Source organism: Symphalangus syndactylus, chromosome 18, assembly GCF_028878055.3.
Source record: "Symphalangus syndactylus isolate Jambi chromosome 18, NHGRI_mSymSyn1-v2.1_pri, whole genome shotgun sequence".
In the NCBI taxonomy this organism is placed as follows: Eukaryota; Metazoa; Chordata; class Mammalia; order Primates; family Hylobatidae; genus Symphalangus; species Symphalangus syndactylus.
In genome coordinates, this window is record NC_072440.2 from 109001022 (window position 1) to 109014758 (window position 13737).

Genomic DNA, 13737 nt, shown 5'->3' on the forward strand with positions numbered 1-13737 from the left:
AATGAAAGGAATACCTCTCACTTTAAATCAAAAGCTAGAAATGATTAAGCTTAGTGAGGAAGCCAAGTTTCAGCCAAAAGCTGAAGTAGACCAAAAGCCAGGCCTTGCATACCAGTTGGCCAAGTTGTGAATGCAAAGGGAAAGTTCTTGAAGGAAATTAAAAGTGCTACTCCAGTGAACACACAAATGATAAGAAAGCCAAACGGCCTTCTTGCTGATAATGGAGAAGGTTTTAGTGGTCTGGATAGATGATCCAAATCATGCACAACATTCTTTTAAGCCAAAGCCTAATCCAGAGCAAGACCCTAACTCTCTTTATTCCATGAAGGCTGAGAGGAGTGAGAAAGCTGCAGAAGAAAAGTTGGGAGCTAGCAGAGGTTGGTTCATGAGGTTGGAGGAAAGAAGCCATCTCCATAGCATAAGAGTACAAGGTGAAGCAGCAAGTGCTGATGGAGAAGCTGCAGCAAGTTCTCCAGATCTGCCTAAGATCATTGATGAAGGGGGAACACTTCAGAACAGTAAACAACAGATATTCAGTGTCAATGAAATAGCCTTATATTTGAAGAGTATAAGCCATCCAGGACTTTCATAGCAAAAGAGGAGAAGTCAAAGCTTGGCTTCAAAGCTTTAATGGACAGGCTGACTCTCTCATTAGGGGCTAATGGAGTTGTTGACTTTTAAGTTGAAGCCAATGCTCATTTACCATTCTGAAAAACCTAGGCCTCTTAAGAATGATGCTAAATGTACCCTGCCTATTCTCTGTAAATGGAACAATAAAGCCTGGATGACAGCACATCTGTTCATAGCATGGTTTAATGAATATTTAAGCCCACTGTTGAGACCTACTGCTCAGAGACAGACTCTTTTGAAAATTACTGCCCATTGGCAATGCACCTAGTCACCCAAGAGCTCTGAAGGGGAGGTACCAAAGAAACGAATGTTGTTTTCATGCCTGCTAGGACAAGATTCATTTTGCAGCCCATGGATCAAGGAGTAATTTCAACTTTCAAGTCTTATTATTTAAGAAATACATGTCTTAAGGCTGTCGTTGCCACTGATAGTGATTCCTCTGATGGGTCTTGGCACAGTAAATTGAAAACCTAGAAAGGATTCACCATTCTAGATGCCATTAAGAACATTTGCGATTCATAGGAGGCGGTCAAAATATTGACATTAATAGGAAGTTAATGGGAGAAGTTGACTCTAACCCTTGTGGATGACTTTGAGGGGTTCGAGACTTCCATGGAGAAAGTAACTGCAGTTGTGGTAGAAATAGCAAGAGAACTTGAAGTAGAAGTGGAGCCTGAAGATGGGACTGAATTGCTACAATCTCTTGATCAATCTCGAATGGATGAGGAGTTGCTTCTTAAGGATGAGCAAAGCAAGTGGTTTCCTGAGATGGAATCTACTCCTGGTGAAGATGCTGTGAACACTGTTGAAATGATAACATAGGATTTAGAATATTCCATAAGCCAAGTTGATAAGGCAGTGTTAGGGTTTTAAAGGACTGACTCCAATTCTGAAAGAAGTTCTACTGTGCATAAAGTGCCGTCAAATAGCATCACATGCTAGAGAAATCTTTCATGAAAAGAAGAGTCAATAGATGCAGAAAACTTCATTGTTGTCTAAGAAACTGCCATTGCCACTCCATCCTTCAGTAGCCACCACGCTGATCAGTCAGCTGCCGTCAGTTTTGCCATTGAGGCAAAACCCTCCACCAGCAAAAAGATGACAACTCCCTGAAGGCTCAGGCGACTGTTAGTATCTTTAGCAATAAAGTATCTTAAAATCAAGGTATTCCCAGTAGTTTTTTAGACATAATGTTATTGGACACTTACTCGACTGCATTATAGTGTCAGCATAACTTTTACACGCACTAGGAAACCAAAAAATTCATGTGACTCTCTTTTTGCAATATTATTGTTCCTGTGGTGGTCTAGAAGCAAACCTGCAGTAAGTGTGCCTGTGTTTCAGAAAGAGGGGATTTCCTCCAGGGAGGAAACACAGATCTTAGTTACCACGGGAAGCAGCTACCACCCCCGCATGGAGACGCAAAAGGAAAAGGTAATGAACCTGGAGCTTGGAGGAGGTACCCCGCAGAGCACACACTGGCACATGCCGACACACAGCAGGCCCTCTGCGGGAGTGTTGGCATCCATGGAGCAGGTCTTCTGAGAGACTCTTTGGAACTGAGACCCTGCAGCGAGCATCCGTGTGGGCACAGATGGGCTTGCACTCTGCTCAGCCTGAGCCCCGACATCCCCTCCTTGTTTTGCCCCTGCTCTGCGCTTTCCAAGTCCTGGTTTTATGGGCAAAATGGAGGCTACTGCCTCTAAATCAATAAAGATCCATATCTCTGCCCATCTGCCCATCTGGACGATGTGGACAGCCAAGTGTCCTGCTCAGAGTTTTGCCTCCTGGTGTGATTTCTCCTTACCCGTTGTTGTCAAGAGACATCTCTTCATGGAGCACCTAACGTTGCTGCAGCTCATGAGGCAGTGCCGTGTGCAAGCTAAGGGCCGGTGCTCCCAAGCTGAGGGCTGGTGCTCCTCTTCATTCGCGGTGCCAGGGAGCTTCCCAGGAGAGCAGAGGCAATGCAGGGGCGCCAAGGGCAGAGGGATCTGCTGCCCCTAGTTGTGCCATCTGCCTGTGCCTCAGGACCTGCTTGAACACAATTTTATTTGGAAGAAGTGAGATTTCCACGCAATGACTGAGTGCGATGATTGAGTGTGATGATTGATTGAGTATAGCTGCTGCTTCTGTCTGTGCTTAGGGCTTGATGATCGGACCACACGCATTTTTTGATGTGCAGGGCTCAGTGTACAGCATGCCCACATGATGGAGTGGGTGGGGAAGCCAGGAGCTGTGTCCAGACAGGAGAGAAGTTACCTGCAGAAGGGACACTGCTTTCTTCCCACACTTCAGCAGCTGGCCTGTGATTCTCCCGTGGGTCCCCCAGAGGCCCCACACAGCCTGCTTGTTCACCCGACACTGTGGGTGCCAGTGGCCATGCAGGTCTTCACAGCCTGCCATATGACATAGGTAGGCTTTGTATCATATGTTACCTCCCAGATGCAAAAAGCCCCACCAAAGTCGGCCTCATGGTGGTGAAGATGCCCCCACCTGCCCACATCACCGGACCTTGAAGCCTCCCCGAGCCAAGGGGAGCCGGCTTACTTTCCATCTCTGTGCACTTGTGTTGTTCGGGTATCTGAGGTGCCCTATGCTTCCTGGTCAACAGGCCCCAAGCGCGTGCTGTCCTCAGTGTGCTTTCTGTCCCTGTGATTGAGGTCTTTGTGGATGAGGTCAGGCTGTATTGGTCTGGGCAGGAAGCGGAAACAGAGCAGGTTAAACAGGGAAGTTTAGTATAAAGAAGCGCTAAGTGTGGTAGAAGAGTCACAGGCATCAGATATTAAGAAACTCTCTCAGGTCACCCAGGACTGAGCAAGAACAGCCCAGGAAGGAACACCTTGGAGGGGCGCAGACCTCGGCCCACTGTGCAGCAGAGGTGGCTGCTTTGGCCAGGCTGGAGCTGGTCCCCAGTCGCTGGATTGGCAGGAGGCTGCCCTCTGGAGTGCAGGTGGGGAGTGGGCGGTCACAGCTGATGGCATGCTGTGCCCAGGGAGTGCAGAGGGTGTGGGAGTTCTCTAGGCTATAGGCAGGGTACAGATAGGCCCCACAAGTGCCTTCAGAGGGAACCAGGACGCTGGCGCGGGCCCCAGGCCGCCCGGAGCTGGTGTGGGCAGGAAGACTTGGGGTGCCTGTCTCTGGATTGAGAGGCCCATGGAAAGGCTATCACCAGGCTGAGGTGGCGGGGTCACAGAGGGACCAAGGGCCCAGTGCGGGGGCCACGCTTCTCTGCACACACTCACAACCACTCCAGGACCAAGGCGTGGAAGCCCCTGCCTCTTGCAGTCTCCCTCCTGGGCCTTCGGCTGAGAACAGGGTCTCACCTCCAAGGACAGCAGCCAGTCTGTGCGCTACACAGGGCACAGTCTGCAGGGTGCCTTCAGCACCTGAGGTGGCAAGTGGGTCACTGGCACAGGTGGATGGAGCCAGCCAATTTCTTCCTTAAAGGGCCAGAGAGTAAATATTTTAGGCTTTGTAGGCCATTCAGTCTTTGTTTTATATTCTTTTCTGTGTCCTTTTATGTCTCTTTAAAAATGCAGAACCACTCTTAGCTCATGGGGTGCAGGCCAGATGTGCCCAATGGGCACAGCATGTTGGCCCCTGGCCTGAATCTTGATGTAGGTCTGCAGCAGGACGTGAACAGGCACTGCTGGCCTTGCCAGGTGACAGCGAATAGCTTCTGGTGGCCCTTTAAATTGGCGGTGTGAGACCAAATTGCCAGCTCAATCTTTATATCAGAAGCCAGAGCCTGCATTCTTGTATAGATATGCTCTGTGACAACAGCGTATCTGAAATAGCTGCAGTTGGGGTTGCCCACCTGATTAAGTTTATGATCATGCACTGTCATTCTCCAAGAACCCTCTGCTGCAACGCAGGCCAAACAGCATCTTCCGTGCAGCACCCAGCATCTTTCACAACCTCCATGGTGCTCCTAACTCTCCATCCCACCAACACTGCAGTGTTGCTTTTGGTTGACTATTTTCACAGGTGAGGGAATGTCCCGGGGCATCCCTCTCGTCCTTCCTGTCATCACTGGCTCTATAGCCATGGAGTGAGTGCTGTGTGGTCGTCCTGCCAATGCCAGGTCTGCCTATTCCAACACAAATACGGGGATTGGAGAAATAACTGCAGGTTGGATACACTGAACCCACTGGGCCCTCTGAGGTGGACTTGGGCCACAGCTTCCAGGTCCCTGCTTGGCCGTAGACCCTGTGATGTGTTGGGTCCAGCAGGGCTGGCATTGATTCAGGGTCTGGGGGTAGTTCCCTCTCCGCATGGTTAGCTCTCCTATAAAATAGCCATGGGTCCTTCCCCAAGGGGACCTGGGTTCCCCTAAACCGAGGGGCCATTGGCCTGTGAGCTGGCTTAGGTGAAGAGCTGAGAGAGGCCGCGCCTCTGCACTGTGGTCATCGGGCCAGCTTTCTGTCTCTGTCCTGAGCCTTTCTGGCATGTGGAGTGGGGGCTGAGCAGCCTGCCTGTCTTTTTCTCTCTTGGCCTCTGCTGCAGCTCCATCTGGGCTAGACTGCTCTGATTGGCACATCGTGCCTGCGCCCACTGTGTCTCTGGAGCTCACGGCCAGCGAGCCCCTGACACCCCCACTTCTCAGCACCCCCTTCCTGTTGGGGCAGCAGCCTGTTGTGATGCTGGCACCACCTTCTGCTGCCTCCTGGCCAGCAGAGCTTGTCAGAGGCGCGGATGCCCCTCACCAGTGCCTGGAGGATAAGAGACTTGGTGTCATCCTTGTCTTGCTCATCAGCCTTGCCGCCTTCTGCAGTCAGTCTCTGCCCCTGCACACGCAGGCGATGCAATCTGTACATGGTGCCATCCCTAAGGCATTTAAAAGGCCATCGAGGAAGGTATTTGTAGGCCCAGATCTTCAGACATCCTGTCGTGCACCCCGAGGCGTACCTGCGTCAGGTGAGCGCCCAGTGAAGCTGTCGTTTGTCCTCATCCATCCTGCTCAGCTCCTGCCAGACTCAGAGATGGCTGCGGGCTCTGAAAACAGCCCCATCTTAATGTACTGCTTATGCAGCCCTGGAAGCCTCCTCCTCTTCCAGCTGGAGATCAGATTATGTCCCCCAGGCAGGGCATCGTTCGCCCTTTAGCCGGGCTGGCTGGAGCTACTATTCATGCTCACGAAGACTCCAGTCTCCTTTGAATTCCTGTAAGCCTTTTGCCTGGTAATCCCTTCCGCGGGCAGCATACCCGTGGCTGCAGTTGGCGGTCGAGAATATGCCTCCCTCCCTGCATTTTGCCCTGATTATCTCTTTATCTCATTAAGGGCCTTTAGCTCTTCTGTTAACATGTAACAAGTAGGTTGTGGCATCAAATTGTCTATAAAGACACAACTTGGAATTTTCTCTGTCCAAGCAGGGGGCTGTTATGGGAGTCAGGAGGCTCCATTCATTCTGGACATCAGTGCTAATGAGCGTTTGAACTTGGAAAAGTCAGTGGCTTCACTGAGCCTCAGTTTCCTCATTTGTGAAATGAAGGGGCTGTGTCATTCAGCATGATATCGGAGTTCCCTTTCAGCCTAGGTATCATGTGGTTCTCTGACTTCTGTCGGCACAGACACAGTTTCTGTGGGCAGTGCTGCTGCGGTTTGTGCCATAGGCCTGGTTTTATGTGGCAGCCTTGAGCCCTGCCCTCTGCCGGCTCCTAGTCATTGTGATATTAATTCGGCACAGGAAGTTACATTACAGAACCTCAGTTCAGGAGTGTGTGAAAAACAGATAAAAGATGAAATGCCTCCCTGCTTACTAACAGCATTTTCCTTCTAAAGATCAGGTTTTCCTTCTTAAAAGCTCCTTAGTTTCTTTGATAGCTGCTGGATGTGTGTTGAACACTCTGTTGGGATCCACACAGCTACAGAAATCCTCAGAGTTTCAGAGCCGATGAGTGTCTCCACAGGTGCTTCTTCCTTAGTGCTGTTTACCTTCCATTTCATCTGCCTCTGAGGATGTGGACAGTTTCTGGAGGTACGAATGCCTACCGTATTTCCTGAGCCCCAAGCACACTCCTTATTCAGCAACGTGTGCGGCTTTGTTCATTTCTTTGGGTGATGATGCCAGTGACACCTCCTGCCTGCACACCCCTCTAATGTTCTGGTCTTCCTCAGGGTGGTTTCTGGTGTTCACATACTTTATTAAGGCACTTTGAACTCACCTCGTACCCACCAGATTTTCAGACCAAATTCTAGAAGGACAATTTTATAATCTTTTGGAAAATCTAAGTAAATTTTTTATACACTAGAAATTTTATTAATTTTATTTTACTTTTAGTTACCAATTTTTAGAAAAATGCAAGTGGGGCCAGGTGCAGTGGCTCAAGCCTGTAATTCCAGCATTTTGGGAGGCTGAGGAGGGTGGATCACGAGGTTAGGAGTTCAAGACCAGCCTGACCAACATGGAGAAACCCCGTCTCTACTAAAAATACAAAAATTAGCTGGGCATGGTGGCGGCACCAGTAATCCCAGCTACTCAGGAGGCTGAGGCAGGAGAATCGCTTGAACCTGGGAGGCGGAGGTTGCAGTGAGCCGAGATGGTCACTCCAGCCTGCGTGACAGAGTGAGACTCCATCTCAAACAAACAGAAAAACTGCATTGGTTCCGTAGTGTTTTGCAAAGGAACGGGGTGAGGTTGTCTTCTTGTGTCACATGAACTCGCACGTGGCTAACATAGTTGATGCTTCCACCCACTGCAGTTCCCTTTTTTGATCTGTCCTGCCCGGAGGAAGCCTCCTCTGGCCCCTGCCTTTGACACTTCCCTAGCAGTGCTGGGAGCTTCCTTATTTGCCATACACAGGAAAGTCTTTATCCAGTTCTTCTGGGGCACGGCAAGCTGAATTTGATTGGGACATTCATTACAATATGGAAGCAGCGTGGGTGCTGATGGGCCGGGTGAATGGATAAAGAAACTTGGTCCAAATGGAGCACGCTCGGCCCTGAGAAGGAAGGAAGTCCTGCTATCCGCAGCACCAGGATGAACCTCGTGGTCTGGAGTGAAATGAACCCAGCACAGTCAAATATCACGCAATCTCACTTATATGCAGAATCTAAAGATACTGAAGTCACAGAAGCAGAGTAGGTGATACCAGAGGCTGGTGGGAGGGGGGACGGGGAAAAGGGAGATGTTGGTGAAAGGATACAAAGTTTCAGCTAGGTGGAGAAACGAGTTCTAGAGATCTATTGGATGTCTTGCTGACCACAGTCAGTAACAATGTATCATCATGGTAACTGAAGTTATTAGCAATGTATCGCATACTTGAAAATCGTTAAGAGAGTAGGTTTCAAGTGTCTTCACAACAAAAAAATGATAAGTATGTCAGGTAATGCAAATATGAATTGGCTTGACTTAGCCATTCCACAGTGTATACACATATCAGAACGTCCTGTCGTATACTATAAATATGTGCATTTTTAAATTAGTTAGATAGTAAGAAAGTTCGTGGTGCTGCAGCATCATTTGTTGGGGACACAGAGCCATCTGGAAATACTGGGTTCCAGGCCTCTGTGTGCTATTATTGGGGCAAGGAAACTGACAGAGGAGCTGGGTCTGGCACCGTGCCGCGTCCTGGGGAAGGCGCTGGCTGCACCGTGCCACGTCCTGGGGAAAGTGCTGGCCGCACAGTGCTGCATGCTCTTGCTGCATGAACCCGGCACACCTACGATGTGATATGGATAGGAGATCCTGGGCCCACTCCTGCTTGCTGCATAGTGCAGTTCTGTGGCTTCTCTGATTATGTGCTATTTGTAGTGGTGGGGCTGTTGGGGGGTGGTCTCTGGTCAGGGCATCAGGGCTTTGTTTTTGCAGCCAAGAAAGGCAAACTCATACTTGGACTAAGTGTTGGATGAACCCCTTCCCGTTCTCAGGATGGAAGGGGCTCCAGGCATCACTTTGTCACATGCAACACAGTGGGTCTCCAATTTCTCAGTCTTTTTACTTCCAGGCTTCTAACCAATCACCAGGCAGTTGGCCACGCCCTTGAGCATGGGCCACTTTTTGCACGCCTCAGGGGTGGCCAGAGCAGTGCTGGGAGCCCTGCCTCATGATCACCATTCTTCACAATCAGCTTTCCCTCCATGCTCTCCCAGCCCTCTCCTGAGCGTAGCCATCTGACAGCACCTGCCCATGTTTGGCTTATGTCCTCTCCCGAACTCATTGACCTGTAAAGCAGCTCAGATCCCTTCTCCTTCTTCAGCTAAAAGTACAGGACTCCCACATGGCCACAGGCGTGAGTGCAGGGAGGGTCCGGGGCGGAGAGGTCATGTATGGTTTGGGCACCTACCATGCAGTTTTCTGGTGCCCTCTGGTCCTGCCTGACTCTCTGTCCTGTGTGCACCATCTCTACTTTGTAGTAAATCACCGCTGGCCCTGCCTGACCCTGTGATGTGGTGGGTATGACTGAGCTCTTCTCAAGAGTGACACGTGGCACTTGGTGCCCCATGGTCAGGAGCTCCATTATCAGGACCCAGAGGCATGGTCAGAGCTGTTTATCAAAAGACGTGGTTCTGTGCTGCAGATGGCATGGCTTGCTCCAGAACCCCGGGACCACATGGTGACTCCACCCGGGCCCTCCACAAAGTCCATGCCGCATGCTTTCTATCCCCGACAACTTCCACACCAGCAGGTCTACTCGGCGTCCCCAGAAGCAGGGCCGCCTCTCCCCAGCCTGATCTTGCTGTAGTGCCCTCTTGGCCTAAGCTGGCAGCCTTACGTGCTACCACAGCATCTGGGCTGGCCCAGCCTTCCTAGGTGTGTAATGTGTCACCTCTAGAATGAAGAGGCCTGCCAGGCATTACAGCGTCTTTTCTGCTTTTGCTCTGGAGGGGAAGTCCTGGTGTCCTTAGCAGAAGTAACGGGTCCTGGAATCGCCATAGCTTGTGTCTCCTGCCGTCTTGCCGAGGTCTTCTGCACGCTCCTCCTACGTCATCACTGTGATGTCTTGAATGCAGTGGGTCCATGTGATGGTCTATGGGCTGCCCACGTCTCTTTGGACTATATTATGATAGAAAATGGGAGACCAACACAGCTCTGTGGCAAGAGTGTTTACTGTTTTCCTTTGCTTGTGAATGCGGATGGTTTCTCATCTTCTTTCTTCGTTGGGATAGGACAGGATGCATTTGGTAATCCGTGTGCATGCATCATGTGCCTGAGGGCCTGCGAATCTGCTCTAACAAGACTCCACGGCTGGCACTGTGGATCTGAGCAGGCTCCTGCTTTGTTGAGCTTAGAGTCATCCACAGTCATTCTCCAGGGCCCATTGGCTTTCTGCAGAAGCCAATGATGAATTCAGCAAAGCCACACCCACTTCATATCCTTGATCATTAAAGTAAGCGCAGATCTCTACCACTCTTTGATGGGATGGGGAGGCAGTTTCAGAGGCTTCTATGTGACCTTCCCGTTAACTCCACAGGCCACAGACCCAGTACGGGTATTTCATAAACTGTCCAGTATGTCAATCCTATTTCACCTTAACAGACCCTGGAACTGCCCACTGGGTGCATCCACAGACTTAAAGGATGTACGGTAAGCCAGGCTTTGCCTAGGACTTTACTTATTACCTGGCATCCCCATGCCCCACTCGGGCTGGAGGACAGTGGGACACTTTGGGTTGCTGGGCCTCTGTGCGTGTCTTTATGTTCAGCAGACCTGGAAATGTGTGGGATTACCCTTTGCCCAGGGAATGGCATTCAGGAAAATGGCAGTGGATGTCTTTGGGTACTGACTGGGGTAATCATTGCAGTGTACACCTGCCCTAGGTTCCTAACTCGTGGGGAATCTGACCATCTTTACAGTCAGTGGGTTCCAGCTCTGAAGCTGCCTCAAATCTGGAACTGGGTAAGGGATTGTGACTGTGAGGGGTGACTTTCCTCAGCCTTCGGCTCATTCATTCTTGTTTTCTTTTTAATACGTATGTACGTTATGTATGTTTGCATGCATGTGTGCATGTGTCAGGCAGGCAGTAGTCTCCTTGCATGCCTGTCTGTTTCACCCCTAGGAATACCATCTCTATCAACTGTCTCCACAGCCCTCTGCCAGTTGAGCTTCCTTGGCCGGCACTCTGGTCTGGCTGGTCATTATGATAATCTCCACCCCCTGACTTCTGGCAGTTACATACCGTCACCCGACCACATTTACTTGGGGCTGGGTTTAACTGCCCAAGTCAGAAAGCTGCCACAAGGCTTATTATCAACAAACCAAGCTTTGTGACAGCTTCTTCTAAGAGTGGGATTATTGGGTCATCTGGGAAGTGAATATTCAACTGCAAAAGTGTTTCCCAAAATGTGTGTACTGTTTACACTCTCTTTTTACAATCTGAGAGAGATCCAGTTACCGTACATCTTTGCCAATACTTGCTATTGTTGGTCTTTTTTCAATGAAAATTTCAGCACTCTAGTGAGATGTGTGGTGCATCTCACTTGGTTTCACTTTGCCTCCTTCCAATTATTAATAATGTTGAGCATCTTTTCTGGTGCTTGTTGACCATTCATATGTTTTCTTTTGTGAAGTGTCTGATTTGGTGTAAGGTATATTTTAAAAAATTGAGTTATTTCATTATTAAGCTGTGGGAGGTCTTTATATATATTCTGGATACAGGCCCTTTGTCAGATATATGTATCATAAATATCTCCCCCTGGTCTGTCTTTTCATTTCTTTTGTTTTCTTTTGTTTCATTTCTTTCATTTCTTTCTTTTCTTCGCCCTTCCTTCCTCCCTTCCCCTTCCCCTTCCCCTTCTCCTTCCTTCCTTTCTTCATTTTTTGAGATGGAGTCTCGCTCTGTTGCCCAGGCTGTAGTGCAATGGCACAAGCTCGGCTCACTGCAACCTCCACCTCCCGATTCAAGCAATTCTCTTGCCTCAGCCTCTTGAGTAGCTGGGATTATAGGCGCTCCCCACCATGCCCAGCTAATTTTTGTATTTGTGGTAGAGACGCGGTTTCACCGTGTTGGCCAGGCTGCTCTCAAACTCCTGACCTAGTGATCCGCATGCCTCGGCCTCCCAAAGTGCTGGGATTACAGGTGTGAGCCACTGCGCCCGGCCAGTGCTTCATTTCTTTAATAGTGTCTTTCTAAAAGCAGAGTTTTTAATTTTGATTTTAAAGAAGTTTTAAATTTTGATGAAGTCCAATTAATAGGGTCTTTTGGTGAATAGAAGTTCTTAATTTTACTAGATTCTATGTTATTAGTCTTTTTCTGTACGATCCAGCTTTTTTTCCTGCCATTTAAGGAATCTTTGCTTGTCCCAAGGCCGAGAAGATATTCTACTATGTATTGTTGAAAAGATTTGTATTATTTTATCTTTACATCTTTATCATCAGTCTATCTGGAATTGGTTTTTAAGTATCTTATGAGGTAGGATATGAGTTTATTTTCTTTCATATGGATATACAATTGATCCAGCGTCGTTTATTGGAAAGACCATCCTTTCTCCACTCTGAGTATTATTTTTGTAGTAAATCAAGCAACCATCTTTCTAAGGATCTGTTTCTTTCCAGCTTCCGAAACTTCATTGCTCTTCTATCCTTGTGGGTTTATGTTTTTAAAAGAAAATAGAAACAAAAACCCCTGTTTGTTACAACATTAGAAAGGTTTCAGAATGGAGTAAAAGTTGAAGTGAGTGTAGATTCTCTTATCTATATTTTCTTGGAGATTCCTCCATTGCCTTCTCTACTCTGTGAAGTTGATGGACTGTGGGGGGAGAGGTGAATAGCGCAAGATGAACTGGATATGTGGAAACCGCATTGTCCAGCTGGTCACTTAAACATCGTATCTGGTGTAGACTTTGAAGGGAGGTAGCTTACCTGAGAGTGGAAAATCTTACTTCACCTGCACCACTTTTGCTTTATGGAGGGCAACATGGATATAGTTAAGGAGTTTGGTGAGCTGGCGTTTACAGGAAAGTCACTTTCTTTACACCTGAACAGAATTCTCCAAAGAAGGAATTTGTTGGGGATGTGGGGGGAGTGTTTGCCATTAGTCATTTCTTCCACAGAATAGCTGTTTTTACTATTCCTTGCCTTTGTCATCTTGTGTATTTCATTCATTTTGAAGTGCAGCCACAATTTAGCGCTCCCATTATTAGTTCTATCACTTGTAAGATTAGACATGTATTTTTCTGCCATTTAGAAAGATGGAGATAATCTGCACCTCTGTTGGGTTCGTGTGTGCTAGTGGGTCAGGCATTCATTTTTTTCTTTCCTACTCCAAATTGCCAGCTTTCCCTTTGGTTATTTTCGTGTTTCCAGGAGTGCTATTGCCAATCTCGTGGGCTCTGCAGAAAGATCGTGTAACTGAAAATTTCAGCAAATAAATAAATAAAATAAAATAAAATAAAATAAAATAAAATAAAATAAAATAAAATTCTCACGTAGACAGAACTGTCTGTACACTCCATTTTTGTAAAGTTGGAAATGTTAACATTATATGAATATATGATGAAGGAGTTTTTTTCTTTAAGCCACAATTGCATGTTCTTTTAGACCCAACATTGTATATGAAATGGGCACTGAATTTGGAATCAGAAAATCCTGGTTGAAATCTTAATCTTTTAACTTCTCATCGTCCGATCATGGTTAACAGTGGCATTAAGAATATTCACAAAGCTAGATATTTTGTCATTGAGTTGGTTGCTGTATTTCTTGGTTGATTAGTTGATATTGAGATCGCAGGAGCATCATCACCAGTAAGTGATACATTTTCGATTGTAACATAAGGTCATTGTTATTTTGTAATGCCATACTGTTTTTCTTCTTGTACTACCCATGGGATGTTTTTTTATGTTCTAACACAATATATAATATTTTTATATTCTTCACTTGTTATCAATTGATGATTTAGTGTTGAGTCCTGTTTGCTATTTTAAGATTATTCATTAAAGGCCATCTTTAAAAGGGAGAGGTGTTTAGCACATATTCAATTTAAAACTAAATGGAAAGCAAATTCTGAAAGGATTTCTGTTCAAGAATTCAACGTTAAATCTAATTTTTAAAAAATTTATCATATTGAGAAATTTTGTAGAGCGTCAGAGACCTTCCTTGAAAACAAGTGACCCCAGTCTTTCTAATGCAGGTTGAGTCTCTATCCACAAAGTGGCTTTTCTAGGTACTC

The 13737-nt window shown here is 47.4% G+C and overlaps 1 protein-coding gene and 1 pseudogene across 7 annotated transcripts in view; one reads left to right on the plus strand and one right to left on the minus strand.

The window, feature by feature from the left end:
- Positions 1-13737, plus strand: part of EIPR1 (EARP complex and GARP complex interacting protein 1) — a 177353-nt gene that overhangs the window by 97984 nt on the left and 65632 nt on the right. The window lies entirely within an intron of this gene.
- On the minus strand, positions 70-706 carry LOC129467257 (uncharacterized; annotated as a pseudogene).